Source organism: Oculina patagonica, chromosome 9, assembly GCF_052425735.1.
Source record: "Oculina patagonica isolate OP01 chromosome 9, crgOcupat, whole genome shotgun sequence".
Classification (NCBI taxonomy): domain Eukaryota; kingdom Metazoa; phylum Cnidaria; class Anthozoa; order Scleractinia; family Oculinidae; genus Oculina; species Oculina patagonica.
In genome coordinates, this window is record NC_135766.1 from 11,644,502 (window position 1) to 11,663,089 (window position 18,588).

The 18,588-nt window shown below is 39.3% G+C and overlaps 2 pseudogenes across 1 annotated transcript; both read right to left on the reverse strand.

Annotated features, from left to right (window-relative positions):
- Positions 1-7,409: 7,409 nt before the first annotated feature.
- Positions 7,410-12,844, reverse strand: LOC144666594 (uncharacterized; annotated as a pseudogene). Its single transcript, XR_013573215.1, has 7 exons — positions 11,441-12,844; positions 10,593-10,650; positions 9,142-10,434; positions 8,613-8,676; positions 8,019-8,272; positions 7,531-7,603; positions 7,410-7,499 (listed from the first exon to the last, which is right to left on the reverse strand). The product of XR_013573215.1 is annotated as an uncharacterized LOC144666594 (transcript).
- Positions 12,845-16,202: 3,358 nt separating this feature from the next.
- Positions 16,203-18,588, reverse strand: LOC144665753 (uncharacterized; annotated as a pseudogene).

Below are 18,588 nucleotides of genomic sequence, written 5' to 3' on the forward strand. Positions count from 1 at the left end.
CCCACTCTATTTTGGTCTGTTTTTAATATCAGTGTTTTAGTTGGTCACGCACCAAAGCCATCATCCAGCTGATTAACTGATAAGTGAAAAATACCGGTAACAGTGTATTTAGAAGGGCGAAAAACAAAACGGTCAAAGGCATAACTTATGAAAAATATATAAAATACATGACTTATCCTTGATCGAATTGTATTCGTCACTGGAGAAGTCCTTCTTGATTTTGAGCCAGCCGTCCTGGCTGTTCTTGCCTGAATGGTAATCTTTTCCATGATTTCTGAAATTTGCATATGTCCCTGAATGTCCACAAGTTTTACAATAAACATGTCACAGCCACTAGACAGCCTGTCATCAGCTGAATGCACTTGAATGGGTTCTCTAAATAAACTTGTAGCTTTTACTTCAAAAATGTTTACAAAGTTATTTTTCCACACATTTTATGGCTAAATGTATACATGGCGTTGTGCCCTTCGATTCATTACAGTTGCTGTTCTGGATGTCAACAAATTGTGCTCGTACCTAATTCCCAGTGATTTTAAATTGACGGAGCTGAAATTAATTGTACATTGCTCAACTCAAATATTAATTCTTCTCTTAAATGTGTCTTTTTCCTTACTCTTTTTCACATTATTATATCAGTGAGATTGATAACAGACAGAACTATGTGTTGTACAATTATTTCTGTTGTCACGCAACAAACGTCCCTATTTCGCGTTTTTCAGCCCCAGGATCAGACGTCCGCACCTAGCCGAAGAAATTTTTCCAATAAGTGCCCATAGTCTAATTATACCAATACAGATCATTGGAACTCGGCATTCCTGTAAACCCCCTATTCCGATTGGTGCACTTAACAATATGCTACAGATTCTAATATTAGTGCTTAGTGTACCGTGTTAGTTTTTAGTTATATTAAGAACGATTTGTTTTATTATTATGGAGCAAGTTCACAGTTTGAAGTTTGAGCCAAAAACTTCCGTCATTCTTTAAAGTAAGCAAGTCTGCTTTTCCGCCTAGTAGTCCATGAGGCTGGTGCTTATATCGGTTTCATCATCATCATCATCATCATCATCTTAGCCACTTAAGATTAATTAAAAATTATTAATTAAAAATTATTTAGCATTAACATTATGGTATGGCGAGGAGACCTCCAAGAAACCACCAGGCTTATTTAGTTGTGGGTCATTTTGTCAAACAAATTATTCATTGTTTTCTTAAAAGTAGAAAAGCTAGTCGAACCAGTGATCGTTGGGCTCCGTAGCATTAAGCGATTAGGAGCATTTCTACTCACCCCTGGATGGGATGCTAGTCCATCGCAGGGTCACCCCCAGCATTAAATTTGCCAGTACCCATTTATACACCTGGGTGGAGGGAGGCACTGTGGGAGTAAAGTGTCTTGCCCAAGAACACAACACAATGACTCCAGCCAGGGTTCGAATCCAGACCGCTCGATCCGGAATCCGACGCACTAACCATTAAGCCACCGCGCCTAAGAACAAGTGTTTGATTGTATATATTGAGCGAGCCAAAACTGACATCATGCAGAAACGGAAGTTTAAAAAAGTGTAAGAGCGTATTTTGGCTTATCTGGTCTTTCGGTGTTGGGTATGCAAATATATATTATTAAAACATGAAGTATTTATTAATTCTGGGGAATTTATTCAGGACTATTTCGTTATTCATTATTTAAATGTACCCGTACGAGATCAAACAGAAAGCAAGTTTGTTCGTCAACTTTAACATTTTCGTATTTAATAACAATATACTCTTATTATCCATATTACCATATTCATTTGTAGCTGGTTGTAGTTCAATAGGCTTTCATTCTGAACAAGAAGATGACAAAAGGTACTTGCAAAGACTATATTTGATTGTCAAACTTATTAAAAAATCACTGTTGTTCCAAGTTATAGTTACGATAACAAGCATCATTAAGGTCGCGGGGGATACCTACAGCATGAATAAATTCATGAAGGGAAATTTTGCTTGACCTGCATCTTTTTAAACGCTTATTTCTCAGCTGTTATGAGTGCGATTAAGCTCAAATTTTACAGAGACATAAAGAAATGATGAAAGATTGTGAATGTCATCTTTCATTTGGTACATTGCATTTAACGGCGATGTAATAGCCTCGTTAGTACCAAATTGGGAAAAACTTGATTTTGTGGCAGAGTTTGCGGAACGAGTAGGAGACAGCACACTGTGATCTTGTCAAAAACTAATCAGTCAATACCTCTAGAGTGTCATAACAGAAGCGGATTTTTTAGTTTAAAGTTTGCCAGCAAGTTATGGCGGTTTAAGTGCGCAAATTTGAATTTAATGTCTTCTACCTCTTTCTAAAAGCGCTCTTTTAAAATTCCGCTTCTGTTATGACACACTACAGTATTCATAGTTTACCTATCTGCAGTGGCATGTCATAAAGTTCTGTATCCGTGCTGTATTCTCTGCCACAAAATTGTCGGAAAAGTCCAAACTTTGAGATTTCCGAAGGTGTCCCGACCTAAATACGATCATTTTGCCAAGGAGAGATGTAATTATGGTAATTATATTCCACGCTTTTATGGTGAGAACAATGCGTTTTTGTGAATACTCTGAGTTGCAGAAATATTCAAATTTTAATGAAAATAAGCTCAGACTTCCTACAATCTATATGAACGTAAATCGCTAAGTGTTGTTTTAAATTGGTTAAAATATCAAAGAAACGGGAATTTTTTTACAAATCACGCGCACGCGCCCATATTTTTGTCCAGTCATAAATATCTCGTAAAGTTGTCGATGTCAGTCGTTGTACTTCGTGCATACGCTTTAAATAAATGCATAATGATGACCCTAAGGTGTCCCCCGCGACCTTAAGGTCGCGCAGGACCCTTGCAATCATTATTATGTATTTATTTAAAGAGTATGCACGAACTGCCGGACGACTGAAGCCGACAACAAAGGAAATATTCATGAGAATGTTTGTTTTTAAACTCTTTTGTACAAGTAATTACTAGTAATTGTTCTCAGCTTTGTGCCACGTGCGCTGGAACATATTGAATTATCATAATTAGATTCACAGCTTTGAATATATCACACGTTGTTGAAAACATTGACTCGGAAGGTCTTCGGAAGCCTCAAGCCTGTGTCCAAGTTTTCTCCGCCGATATAGAATTTCAAGAGTTGATTCACGAGGAACATAAACTTGGTGTACTCTATTGTGCTCTGGCTAGAGCGAATTTTTAAATTTCCTTCTCAAAATGAAGATACAGTCGAAGCTCTCGTAAGCGGACACCCTCGGGACGCGAAAAAAGTGTCCGTAACTGGAGCTGGCCGCTTACGAGAATGGTTCTCGTAAGCGGCCACAAGAGGTGTAGGGGAAAGATGGCCGCTTACGGGAGCTTGCCCAGCTAACAATAACCGGACGAACGTGGATGACGGCAAAACAAGCACTAAAATGTGGTCCTTTAATTACTGTAAAATCATTGTCACAAACGGCGACGTGCATGAATTTGATTGATAATAACAGGATACAGAGGTTGTAACTAGGATTTTCTTTCGGGTGTCCGCTTACGGGAGCTTAAAAACAAAGAAAAAGTCTAAGTCGTAATCTCTGAAAGTGTCCGCGGCCGGTTGCGGGAATGTCCGCTTACGAGAATGTAAAAATACAGAGTTTGTATGGGAGCGTAAAACGGGGTTTTAAACAAGGTGGCCGTAAGTAGAGCTGTCCGCTTACGAGAGTGTCCGTTATGAGAGCTTCGACTGTAGCATGTTTCAAAGTTTAGATTTCACATTTTTACTCTCTTAGAAGCCATTTACTTGTAGCAGTTTTTGAAATCGAAAATTTCGTTCTAGTGGGAGCACAAAAGAAGTTACGATTTTATATTTATCACTAGGCTATATAATCATTTAATTTGGTGCGCTGTGCTAGCTGAAAACTTGGACACAAAATCGCATTATCTTCAGTTAAACTTTTAAGGGCTTGTAACATCACAGACAACGGTCATCTCTCAGTAAAAGGACAATCATGATGTAATTCCATCATCCCTGAGTATCCTTATTAAATTTTAGAGGAATCGATATTCAAAATGTAGTGAATTAAAGCTTTACAAGATAGCACTCCAACAAGAAATTTGGCTAATGAATATATTAATGAGCAAGGGTCCTGCGCGACCTTAAGTCGGAAAACCATTGATAACAATATTATCTTCATTAAGTAGTTTCCAATCTCAACATCAAATTAGTTGTTGAAAGTTTGAAAACAAGCAATATTTTTATTTCTATTTTCCTTTCAATATTGCTTTTAGTTGTGAGTCTGGGTAAACCGGTAGAAGTTTAGAAAATAACGTTTTTATCTGTATTTACGCTATCTTCATTGGTGTTGTTTCAGCTGTCATGGTATCTAGGTGACTTCAGCTAGTTGAGTCTATAAGAACAAAAGAATCTACAATCTAGCTCGGTTTGTTAAGGTCATTACCCTGAAATAGAACTGAACATAGATTTTTAACCAAACTTCGCCTACTGGTTTATTACTTTAAGGGAACATAAAGTTTGAAATAAAAAAGGGGGGTCACCAGATTCGTTTAGGAGCTGGAAGACCTTTTATATGCCATATAATCCCTTTAAAATTCCTCCGCGAGTACAAGCAAAGTACACGTTTTTAGCGATAATTTATTTTTCAAACACAAGAATTGATCTGTTTTCATTTTACAAAAAGAATTTGATCGCTACACCCAAAATATGAGAAAAAGTTGATAGGTCACCAGACTCGTTTATGAGAAAGCGACAATTTACTTCTCTCGCGGACTAAGCCGCATAGAAAAAAACCGCCATTTTGTTTATGTGCGCGCGCTAATTACGCGTAAAATTCTGCGCAGTAAGGATGCGCAATGCAATACAGGGCAATGACCTTAACTTGTGCAAAATTTTGTATTTCAATAAATAACTATATATGCAAAGGAATGATTTTGAGAGAATAGTAGTCGGACAGAGAGAAAGTTTTAATCCTGAACTAGGTTTGGGCGTAAAAAAGCTACGACGTTTAAGTTTTCGAAGGCATGCTAGCCAATCAGGTGAAGCTGACCATTCCAAGAAATAGGTACATTGCTTCCGCCGGATGTAGCTAACAATTCGAAGAAACGAGGAACATCCTAATATTTGCACCAGAAGTTCAAGGAATGGTCTGACAGGGAGGGGGGAGGGGGGGGGGGGGGTCGGGTAGTAGCTCTTGCAAAGACTCACATGAATGGCTATATACCCTTTGAGAGAGCAATAGAACAAACAACAGGAACAATGCCTCTTGCTCCAACAACAATAGCAGCTGCTACACAAGAGGGAGAGAAGAATTACAAGCTTACTAGAGCTATTACACTACTGAATCATGGGCCTCTGTGTGCAAAGTCCGAGTTTCATGTTAAATGGCTTGCCATTGATTCTGCTCGTTTTTCAATCAAACATTTCCATATAAATGAGAAGAAACCTTGTTACTTTCCAATGGAACGAAAAACTATTTTTTTCTTCTTTTTTGCTCACGGGAAAAACAACACGGATTCTTAATCTTTCAGCAATACGAGGCAGAGATACTGGCACACGAGAGACACGTCGCGAGGCCATGTTGCAGCGATAAAATGACATGTACATTACACACAAGAAATTTTAGCAGGGGCATGTTCCAGCGACACGTTACCTGAAAAGTATCAGCCTATGGTAGACGAGGGGACGTGTCACTGATACATGTTTCCGCTACAATTTTTGAGCGTGCGCATGCCGTGTGATATTGTTCCTGCTACATGTCCTTTCGTATGTATGGGCGGATTAAGCGGGAGCCGCCCCCCTTTTTCCTTGGATATCTTACAATAGGTTGTTATGAGTATGGGCAACTGGGGGGGGGAGGGGGGTTGCTGCCTCACCGAAATGTTTGCGGTCTCCGCTTTCTGAATCTTCTAGATCCGCCCCTGGTATGTCAGTGCGAATATTGTATTTTTGGCTTGATGGATCAAATGACTGGCTCACTCGAGCGACGGAGGTATCAGCATAAGCTAGAAGCCTAAACAATCATAAGGATGAAAACCTTTGTTCATTTTCTTATGCTTGCTGTATCGAGTGTCCTCTTTCTTTACATACAGCAGTTTTGGTAAAGGTTGTCCATTAGAAAGGTAAAAGTGTACGCAAAAATGCCGAAAGGTAGAATGGGTAAATATAGAAAACGCAGCAAGCTCTGAACATAGGCGTACGGGCACCTTCGGACCTGGGGGGACCTAATTGCCGGAAAAAAATGACATGCATTAATAGCCGAACAAAATGTGTTAAAACATTTCGTTGAAAGTTTTGAGCTAGCCATTTGAGTCAAAGCACTAGCTTCATCACATTTGTAACAGCTTTGTTTCAAGGTCTTACACTGGATCCACCCCGCGCAAACGCTCGAGCTATGGAGAATCCTAACTTCTGGTCGCCCTCGCCAATTTCCTTCTCAGTTCAAAATTATTGCAACTGAATCAAACTGAGGGGTCACACGGAATTTGCGAAAAAAATCGAACGTGATTATAGCAATTTGAGAGAGGAACGTAAAGATATGAATGAGAAATCAGTTAGACTTTGGAACCACAAAGTTATATTTCCAATACTTTTTTCTGTTGATGTAATTCGTTTTGAACGTAATGTTGAGATTTTTCGGCCAATTTTCTATTTTTCTCTAGGCTTGTTGCCCGAAATCCAATTGCAAAAATTCGGCGCTGGGGGGGGGGGGGGGCTGCAGCCCCCTCGCCCCCGCCTCGTACGCCTATGGCTCTGAAAATCAATAATATCTAAGAACGTGAAACGCATTTTTATTTTAAACCATCTGAAGCAAGCGAAGCGACCTTTAAAAAAAGTTTTAGAAGAATTTTTCAAAACATTAAAGTAAAAGCAATTGTAAATTTAAAAGAATTCCCAAGACGTGAAAAGCAAATGCAAAATAAGTGTAAAATAAGAATTGTAGATCAGTCTTTCAACCGATATGCAAAACTCAACAAAATACCTGCACTACCATTCGGTCTACTCACAAAGGCTAAACCCTTCTTTCCGACAAAGTTTCCTGATATATCTCTATCCTTGGTTTCGAACAAGCAACAGTGAACTACCACTACCCCATAACACCTTTCGGTATTGTCGCGTACGCTTTTACGCTTTTGTAAGACAAACTTTCTCGAAACAGCTGTAAATGTAGGAAGTCACTTAATAACAAAACTTTAAACTTCAATGGACCTTAGCCATTCAATCGAAAAAAAAATTGATAGGAGAATAAAAGTCCATAATATTTTGTATTTTATATTGTCAAAGTTTACTTTTGTCTATATTAGTTTCCAAGAATGAACATTTTGACTTTGCGCTACCCGTGGCTACGTTAAGTTATTTATTAAGGTCGTTTTGCTTTTCAATTTAAGTAAAGGTTATTAGATACAGAAGGTAAACGTTAACATTCTCTAAACACCAGCTGATTTTCTTTGGATGTTTTGTATGGATCAAAAGACATACTGTTGTTGCTTAGAGCACTTTCGCTAACAGCTTTTTAAGAGACTATACTAAAGATTTGTTCTATAACTTGAAAAAAATTGATTTCCACTACATTACGTACGCTGCTCTTGGGACGCTGCATCTAAAAAGGCAAAAAAATACAAGTAAATAAAGAAACAATTAAAAAAGACGAAGTAACGCATTAAGGCAAGAAGGGATAAATACATGTAGTCGAGCCTAGTCGTTGTTGGTGGTTCTTAGTTATTAGGTAGGCAACTGCATAATGATTTCCTCATAACAAGTTCAAGCAATGTACAAATTGGAAACGAGTGTTTATTAGTCTGACGTTCTAGAACTTGTGAAAAAAACCATCTTAAGTATGACACAACAGCGTGTTTACGTATCCCAGCATTCGCCTGGGGTGGGTTCCGCCTACGGAAGGTGTCCGTTAGTGGAAGTTCCACTGAAATTTGAATGGGCGGCAAAGAAGCTCAAAGTCGAACATGTAATGCTCTGTCTTATGCTTTAGTAACTAGCTGGTATTCACTCATCTTTACCTTGTCTGGATCCTATTTGTCCGGATTGTCTGGCTTTTTTAGCTCTTGCTCTTCCATTACAAGTTGTTGTACCTGCTCAGTGATATCTTCGCTGTAATAACTGCCATCGTCATCGTCTTCATCATTATCAATATCATCGTCATGGACATCGTTCTCTTCGTCATCATCATCATCATCATCATCATCATCATCATCATCATCATCATCATCATCATCATTCTCATCCTCGTCGTCGTCACTAGATTGCTGTTCAGCTAACCAAAGAAATTGAAATTCAGCTAAAAATCTTTAATAAAACTCCACCAATACAAAACTAAACAGAAAAGAAGAATCTTTTATTTTACATGTTGAATTGACAAAAACTAGCCATGGTATATTGCAACTATTGAGTTTTGATTGGATTACAGGTCATGGTATATGAGCTCATATATCATTGACCACAAATATGTTAGGTGTACGCGTCAGCGAGAACAGCTGGGGAGCTCAAATATTGCAATTCTTTTGTTGTTTTTAATAAAAAAAATAATTCTACTGCACGCTACCATCTCATTACCAACACGCACACTCGTGGAATAGTTGTTTAATTTAAAATACCTGCTGATTCGAATGCAAGAAGGAATCGTAAGGAGCCCATTAGTGATCCACTTTGCTTGGCTTCCTAAACAGATGAAGGAAGAAAGATACATCAAAAACAACAATGGTCACAAAGTGTTCAGGGCTAAGGTGGCATTAACTTCGCTTGTTGCTAGGGCAGTTATTCACGTATCTGTCTCGCCACGGTTATAGTACAGTAATGGCCTTCACTGGTTACCAGGCCTAAAATGTCAAGAGGCTAATGACCTTTTAAAGGATCAGATTTGATCACCACGATTTTAAAACCTACTTAGGACCTTAGGATATTGCCAGCAATAATTCTGCGATTGGCTGTTCTTCAGTCATCATATCATTAAGACTTGTATATATTTGAATTAGAAAAAAAGCGTGGAGTAGTCTTCTGTTTTAGTAGACACTCCTAAGGAATACAGTCCAAAACCTGTCAATATCAGTAAATAGAAAACAGTGGGAATCGCGTCAATCAGATTTGCGGATTTCCAAAAGAATGCCAAAAAAAAACGTTGCTTACCTTTAACAAGTTCCCGTACTTCTGTGCCTTCTTCTCGTCCTTGAATGACGAAGAGTAGTTTTGAAGCAAAGTGAGAATGTCGATTCTGTCGTGTCGCGTCATCTCTTCCTTGTTCTTTTTCCACAGCTTTTCATAAAATTTAAATGCCTCGGCTTCGTACTTTTTGACCAGATCCTTCTCACGGAGTATTTTACACAATCTTAACAGATCTTGCAAAATATCTTCTCTCTGTTGGCGCGGTAGCTTTTTGGTGTCTGGGGAATTCCATGCCCCTTCATAGAACCAAAGAGCTTCTCGTTGGTACTTTTTCTCCGTCTGCCTGTCACCAAAGTCACTGAGCCGTTCGTTTATTGATTCAATGATTTTCTTGTTGGCCAATGAAAATTCAAATCCTTCGAATTCTCTTTCTTCATCCCAGTAACGTAGATAAAACTCAAACCATTCCTTCTGAAATTTTGTCCTTCTCAAGCCTCTAAGCATCCCCTCGTAGGTTTGAACGAGTCGGACCATAATTTCGCTGTGATTTCCTTGTCCCAAGGATTTTTCAATCTCCCAGGCTTCTGCGTAGTACTCTTCCGCTTCATCAAAGTCCTCTAAAGTTCGACAAAGTTCCGCCATTTGAAAGGCACTCCGAGCAGTCAACGGATGGTTTCCTAGAATGTCTTTCCTAATCTCGTACGCGTCCTTTGCAGGCTGGTAAGCTTCTTCGAACTCTCTCAGCCACGCGTACGAGTTTGCAATGTTTCTGTCATACAGCGCTGTGTTTAGCATTCCTGGGATTTTGAGCTCCTTGGCGAGTTCTAGGGCCTCTTTATAGCATTCAATTGCCTTGTGGAATTCCCTCTTCCCTTCATAAACTGTACCGATCTGAACTTTGAAAAATGGCATGTCAAAGTGATTCATAGAACCAGAGAGTTTCTTCCTCATTTCGTAAGCTTTCGTGTAGTACTTTATCGCTTCATCATGTTTGCCTGACTTGTTGTGACAGTTCCCAATGGCGTTCAAGCATCTGGAGGTGCTTGTGTGGCTCTGCAGGGTCTTCCATTATCTTCAGTGACCGATGCAAGATCCTTAGTGATTTTGCCATTTTTCCTGCTCTGTAGTAAACTTCACCCTGAACATAGAGGTAAGAGCTTTGAATAAGCCTGAAGAATTCGCTGTCTTTGGCTTCTTTTTGTATTGTCTTCAGTGACTCATCTGCCCCCTTTAGCACTTCCAAAGCTTTCTGCCATCCCTCAAGTTGAAGGACCTGTAAAGCTTCTCGGCTCTTCAATTCCGCTCGAAGTAAGGATCCTAGTTAAACATAAAACACAATAAAATCACGAAATAGCATTTTCATAGACAAACACCACAAAAAATGGCTTATTCATTTTGTAGGAAACAAAACTAGGATGTTTATTTCTGAAAAGCCTGCGAATTCGGACAGTAATTTAAAATCCTCTCAAACGTACTTAAAGATGTCATTTTGTCCCAGCACAAATGGGTGTAAACTGTAGCTGCCTTACACACCTCGATTTGGTTTAAGTCATTTCATTAAAATAAATGCTAAAACTAATCTCATAGTTGTCTCAGGCAAAATGCAAGTGCTGTTTTTCTTATATCAATCAATCAATCAATCAATCAATCAATCAATCAATCAATCAATCAATCAGTCAGTCAGTCAGTCAATCAGTCAGTCAGTCAATCATTCAGTCAATCAGTCAGTCACTAAAATCAATCAATGGCTCAATCCATACACCCATTCATCAATCTTCCCATCGATCGATCGATCAAACGATAAATCAAAAATCGATCAAACACACAAACACAAACACAAACACATCAACTAACAAATGAAAAAAAAAACATGATTCTGTCCAGCATCTCTATCTCTCTTTACGGAAAAAAAAGACACGCATATATAAGGGTCCAACAGACAGGACTGACAGGAGTAAGATGAAAAGGCAAACATGGAACTCATTGACTCTTTTCTTGGCAAGAGTCTGATGTACCATTTTATGCTTCTCATTTTTGGATTTTTTGGGACGCATGAATTAATAATCTACAAACAAAACAAAATCATCCAATCAGTAAATAAATCAGCAACATTTTTCTTAGTTGATCTTTAACTGGAAATTCATTAATGTTAATATAAAACGTTTGCTTCGACGAAGGGTAACGCTCGAAACATCAGCTTTTCAAAATTCACTGCTGCAGTTTACTAATTTTCGACAATTTACAATCAACTACAATCAAGTGTTTCTCTCCCTGAAATATCCTTCAGTTTGGACATGAAAAGGTTACAAAACCTTTATCTTGCCTTCTGGTAAACTTTCATGAAAACGGTGCTGTTACCGATGCTCCTTAAAAACTTTCGCATCAACGGATGAATGTCGTAGGAGAGGACCTTCGCCTCTGGGTCAACCGATACTACTTTGCAATTTCGCAAGCCCTCCAGCTGTATAACAGCTTCCGACAAGTCCACCCCGAGGATGGTAGCGGCTGCTTCGGCAGAGAAAGGACGGCCAAATAATGACACTGAAACGGCACTCTCTTTTAACCTTTTACTCGGCAGGAAGAAAAACATTTTTCTCAAGCAGTTCTCTTGTTCTTTGTCAATTCCTTCCTTTTTGTAATCGAATAGTTCTCTCTCCTGTGTAACTTTCTCTGTCGGTGTTAATCTCGTTTCTGGGATTCCGATCACCACCTCTTGCTCTATGGTTTCAAGAAGCTTTTTGTCATCTGTTGTCTTCTGCCTTAAGATGGCGGCCATTCCGTTTAGGATAAGGGGATTCCCTTGGCACATTTGTATCAATTTCTCCCTTTGTTCGTCTCCAAGACCAAGATTTCCATGGGTTTGAAGCAATATACCTGCGACAGTCTTATCTAACGCCTTAACCTCATAATTTTCGACATCTAGAGAATCACCGTGACGAATCGTAGTTCTCGAAGTCAACAAAATCTTCAACTTTGATTTTCCCTGAACGCGCTGAAGTCTTCGGAGAAACGTCGCAAAGTTGATATTGTGGTCCTTGGCAGCGTCTGCTTCTCCTCCCGCAAACTGATCAACATTATCCAAAAGTAACAGGATGTCGCTTTCGTCGTCTTGCATCAGTTGTTGCATTTGACCAATGACTGGATTTGCTTCGTAGCTTACGAACATTTGCTTCGATCCCGTTAATGCGTTCAGAACGTGGAAGTGAACGCTTTTTATCTCGGTTATTCCTCTAAAGTCGGCTTTCAATTTTCTGCCAGGCCACTTTGATAAAGTTTCAATGGCTAGCGTAGTCTTGCCAACCCCACTGGATCCATACAAATTCATAACACTCGAACTGCCTGTTAATAGCTTTGTCATAACTCTCTCCAAGTCGTGAACTCTGCCAGTTAAATCTCCTTTTGTCTTTTCGGCCTCTCCCTGGCGTACAGTTTTGAAGCATTGAATCTTTTCTTGGATGCTCTCCTTCTTGGAGGTTTTTGGAGTTACAAACCCCTCTAACAAAGTTAGATTGTCCTCCGACACGAGTCCTTGATTGGCAAATATGTGCAGACATGAATACAGATCTCGCTCTTGTTGATCTTCAAATTTGCCTTTAAAATTTCTTTTAATAGACGAAACGGCAACTTCGAGTTCTTCAGGGCTTAATTCACTTGAAACGTCTTTAAGAAGTTTGTCAAAATCAGGAGAAATCTCTCCTGTCGCCGAAACTGTTTCGATCGACGCCATCTTTGCCAAATATCAATGCAATAAAGTTATGCAAAGTATAATCAGACATTGTTCATAAAATGATGAAAACATTCACGCAACCCTCGACCTACAGAGAGCTGTCCTATTTTCTGCATTTAATCTGTACTACAGCTGGTCACAAAGATAAGAAAATTTTGCCACCAAAGCCATCATCATCCACTCAATTAATTAACTGGTCATGATAAAGAGCATAACCGCGGCAATAATGTTTTACAAGTGCGAAACACGCAACGCTCAAAGGCATAACTGATGAAAATATCTACTAATGATAAAGATGAAATGTTTATTTGTCAAGAGCGTGCATGGGACAAAGGAAAATATCTGAGTCCCCGATGGGAATCGAACCCATGGCCGTGAAAACGGCTTTGACGCAAGCATAAGCACAAGGATCAATTTTTTTTTTCCTTTTCTTGCGCTTGTGCTTGCGTTCATGTGAAAACAAAACACCGCATAAGCACAAGAAAATTGTTTACGTCTGGCCATGTCTAGCCAATTACTGAGCACTCGCTTCAAATTCTCCCGGGTCTGAACATTTGAACAAATTAGCGGAGGCAGGACCTTTTTATTTGATAAAAAGTGCTTTGGAAAGAGTAAATAATAGAAGCTTAAAAATATTAAATTAAATCAGATGTTCATTCAGGGTAATATGGTCCTTTACATAAGTTTTGGGAAGTATTGAGTGACGATGAAACAGAAGAATTTAATCAAAATTAATGTTGTTAAATCTCATTTAAGAAGCCTGTTCATAAACGCCATACAGCGTCCGCTTGGTAAATTGTAAACTGGGAGTCATAAAACGGCTTTGTATACCAGTCAGCAAACTCTGCCTACCCTACCCTATAAGCGGTTCAGCGCAGGCGCGAGAGTCCAGGATAACTTGCATGCGCATGTAACCTATCCTGTATTCTTGCACTTCTCCCGTCTGGACGCAATCTTTTTGCTCTAAAGTTTGATATATTTATTTTCCCTCCGGACTGCTATGTGTTCCAAGTCAATCAAAAAAGGAAAAAAAGTTTACTGAAGATCAAAGAACACAGCAAAGAAACCTAAATATAAGATTATCAGATTGCAGCTATTGCTACGCAACCATGAGATCTGTCTCAAAATTCCTCAACATTTCACAAGCAACGGAGTCGGAGTTGTAAACAGAGTTCAGCTTCCGCTCATGAATGACTTCGTCACTTGTGATCTGGTGAAAACAAGATTGTTGGAGTCGCAAGCAGAAAGGAAGCACTACGAGGGCATGAGAACTAGCATTATGATTGGTTTGTTTTTGGCTCATCTTCGATGAAAGAACCTGTGAAACTCACCGGTGACGTAATACAAAGAACGAACAAAGCAACAAAGAGCGTTAAAACAATATAGAGCAGGAAAACAATAGCTCCAAAACAAAAATAATATCACAGGTTCTTACACCGAGGTAAACCCTTGTTATTCCGCTCTTGCCTGCGACTCTGACAATCAAGTTTTCACTTGATAAGCGACGGAGTCATAAGAGGAATCGGGAGAAAATGGAAACGTTCTGCTTCTTCAGACTCTGATCCCGTAGAGCTTATGAGTGAAAAACGTTTCGAGGGTAAGGTTACATCGATGACAGACTTCACATGTCGTAATATGGAAAATTCGAGGCAATTTTTCGCTTGATTGACAGTTTCTTTGTTCTCATGGTCGCTCGCATGACTGCAATTTCTCGGAATTTGTGTTCAACTTCTCGGAAATCGTGAAAGACACTTCTTCTTTTTTTTGAAATTCAAAATTACATTATTACTTGTGCACGGTTGCCCAGTTTGGTTTAACTTTATAGCCCTGTTATATCACAAAACAACAGGTGATTGCAAGGGTCTTTGGACAGCACATCAAGAATTTTTTAATTATGTCGAATAGTTTTAAACTATGTAAGGCAATGTTGCATTGGGCATTATACTGACAAATTTATGCTGACTTACTTTAACCATTTTCTTCAATATTTTGCTTATGTCTTCGCAACCGCTTTTTCATTTGCACCAAAGCAACTAATACATAAACAATTTCTTACTTCCAAATAGACGAATTGCGTATATTCCAAATTAAAATTACTGAATACTAATCTTTACAATACCTAGTCGTCAACCGTAAAATTAAAACGAAGCCCCCGTTAGATGTAAAGCTGGTTTTCGCACTCTAGCGATCAAAAAAGGCAATTAGCGCAAATGATATAACTAAACTAGCGTTATATATGTAGTTATATAGTTTGTTATATAGTTTGTGGGATCAGCTAGCATTGTACATAAGCACAAATATAATGTCCATCTAATTATGTCTGCGTCGTTTATAAACACGACGATACTATAATTACTGGAAGCTGTCGCTGTTTTCCTGAGTTGAGACATGCTTATGCCTATGCGCTAGTTCAAAATGATAATCAGCTGCTATAACTCCTTGCAAAGTTCCACGATGACCGCTGAATCCAAGTAAATCTTCTCAACTCCAACATCTTCAACTTCGTTACCAATCCAACCGCCTCCTCCTTCTTTATTGCGAACAAGTTGTTGTTCCGTACTCCGCGCCATTCGGTAGATTTCAATGAAGGGGATACCAACGCGCCGTTGATGATAGTTTTCTTGCGCCCATCTTCGCCGAGGAGCACTATAGGTCAACAAAATAGGTTTGAAAGACTGCACAGGGTTAAATTCGTAAATTTGGTGAGTTTCAACGAGTTCACCGTCTTCGCCAAAACCGTTGGGATAGATGGCAGCAGTCCGAAACCTTGACAGTACACTCTTTAACTCAAATTTCAGTTATCAGTTATCCCTTATCCCTTTAATTCGGAGCACAGTTATCCCTTATCTCTTAAAGTATCAACAGCGTTATCCCTGAAAGTATCTTTGGTGGAGTTTTCACCATACAGAGAAGTGAAAACTTGCATAAATGACTCATTAGATGCAATAAATATTTCATTTTTGTTTTATGTCTTTTATAATTTTTTGTCTTTTCGTAAGGGTATAATTTACTGGAATTCCAGGCGGGTTAAATGTTTAACAAAGCCATTTTTTAGTCATATCGTCAATATGCTGTTCATTGTAAAGTACTGTAATTGTTGTACTTTACGGTATTTCTACTTTACGGTAGGTTTCTCATCACCCTGTTTGTAAATGCATGCTGTAACTTCATGCAGTTCTTTAACAAATGCCATGATGATAAGAATAAAAAGCGCAGCTGGTACCAGACACAGCATGTGGTCACTCATCCCCAGGCCATCCGGGACAAAAGCGGTGCTCTTGGTGCAAAGAGTTGCTTGAACTGACACATTACGACTGCTAACCGATCAAGGGTGTAAAAACATGACAAGACGCAAGCCTTGGATACGAGAAGTTCGGTCATTTTAAAACTTTGATCCCGACTAAGGATAAAATAGTACAAGTCGCTGACAGATCTTACAGCAAGAACTGCGTGAACGCTTTGCTTAATAAACGCGTAATGTCAATCACACGTCAACGCCTTGCACGCTTAAGAAACCCAGCCGCGCGGTTTAAGCCCAATGACTTGTACAATAATAAATATCAATCGCTTCAAGCAATTTATATTAAAGGCGAATGAAAAGCAATACATTGTAGAAGCTTTCTGTAAACATCAGGGTTGAGATTCTAAATATACACACACTCAATTTTTGCAATTTTCGTTTCATTGCTTGTGTGATTGACAGTTTCTTTGTTCTCTGATTACTCGCATGACAACAGATGTATCTCGGAATTTGCATTTAATTTCTCGGAAACTATAGCGGCTAGTTCTTGATCTTGATCTTGAGATTTTAAAATCCGATTTATAATTCAAACTTGCAAAATTAATAATCTACTGCTAACACAGGATTTTGTGCTACCTCATTCATTATAATAATGATACTTGAATAATTCTGCGCGGTCCTCCAGTTTTGCAATCGCATATTACAGACATAATCAGACTGCGTGTTTGCACCAAATTTTAAGTCTTAAAGTCAAAAATAATATCGTTAAGTATACTACTTCCTATCCTACGGATCCTAGCTGTCAGTGTATAATAAAAACATGGCCATGATTTTCACGGCACACAATAAAAGCATATTGTTAGCCCAAAGAATAAGGCTTAAAAGTACGTTTGTGAGGGCAACAATAAATATCGACTATCGCAATGATTCGAGCATGTTCTTCTTTGTAAAAGCACAACATAAAGTTAAGCATAAGCTTCAAAAGAACGTGTTTTCTTGTTGGACATACTAATTAATGCGATAGTAAAAGTCAGCGTTTACAGCTCCTTGCAAAGTTCCACGATGACTGCGGAATCCAAATAAATCTTATCTACGCCACAATCTTTAGTATCGTTGCCGACCCACATGCCTTTTCCTTTAAAATTACGCACCGGTTCAACTTGGGCATTCTCCGTCGGCTTTCTGTAAATTTCAATAAAGGGGATACCAACGCGCCATTGGCGAAATCCTCTTTGTAAGCATCCTCTCGGACGAGCACCAGAGACCAACCTCGGAGGCTTGGAAGACTTTGAACTGACGTGGAATTCGTAGATTTCGTGAGTCTCTTCATAATCTGAGTCGGCGTCATCCTCAAAAACTAAAAGGATCGCGGCAGTCTGATACCTTGACAGTACACTCTTTAACTCACACTTCCACTGCTGATCAACTAAGAAGTCGAACAATGTTTTGTCTTCTCCTTTTAGCAAATGTGGCTGGAGACCCTTTGAGATGTACTTGTGTTTTAAAAGAAATCCAACCTTGAAAGGTGAACTTTTCCTTTGACTTTGAATCTTCTCAAGCTCGACGTTCACATTAGCAAGAGCTTTCGAGGCTAAAGAGGGACTTTCTACGCTGCATTCAAAATGCTCCTGCACAGAAACAGGGTCTTCGGGCACACGGCTGCTATTAATAAGGGGATAGCATGGTGAGCATTGTGAAGTGATAATGTTGTAAGTGATGGTGACTCTGTGTCCTTCAAGGACAGGCTTGACTTCATGAATGCAGTCGCTGTAAAATGCGGCCCACTGAATTCTGCTCGTGTCTCCAGAGTGCTGTCAAACACGTGTTGCAAGCCGTCATGGTTAACAAGCAACTCACCGCCTTTGTGAGGTGAAGGAAGACAAACGACCAGAGTTCCTATCATGTTGTGATCAGATGGATTGTCGACGTGCTGTTTGAAAAACCCTCCTTCGCCGTAAACGTTGACTTTATAGGGAACCAGCTCTATATACCTACCAGGAGTAAGTTTATCCTCGATGTGTGTTTCAATCGATATTTCCCCGGGATATCTGTGTATTTTGAACCTTGCTGATTCGATTTCGTAGGCCAGACGAACCTCAGGATCAAGCACTGTCTTCATTTCTTTGATGTCTCCAAACGGTGCTGGATTGCAGTATTTCAGCAACTCGTCTAAAGGAATATTTGGAAACGTGAATTCTTCCCAGTGATCTTTGTCTTCTTCTGAATTTGTGGGCTTCACTTTTAATTTGCACTTCTCCATATCTGATGGCCGTTAACTTCCCCCACAGCAAAACAAGGGTTTGGATAAAGCATGCTCGAGACTGTCGATAAGTGGATCGTAAATTTTGATCTCTTCTTTGAAACTATACGTGTGTTTGATGTGATGACTGTTGACTACATAGCCCAGTGGAGGACTTTGGACCGAGTTTTCCACGGCTTGCTCGTATTCAAGGGGTCCATGGTCGGTTTCCTTTGGCCGCTGTTTAGCAAAAGCTTCAGCCAT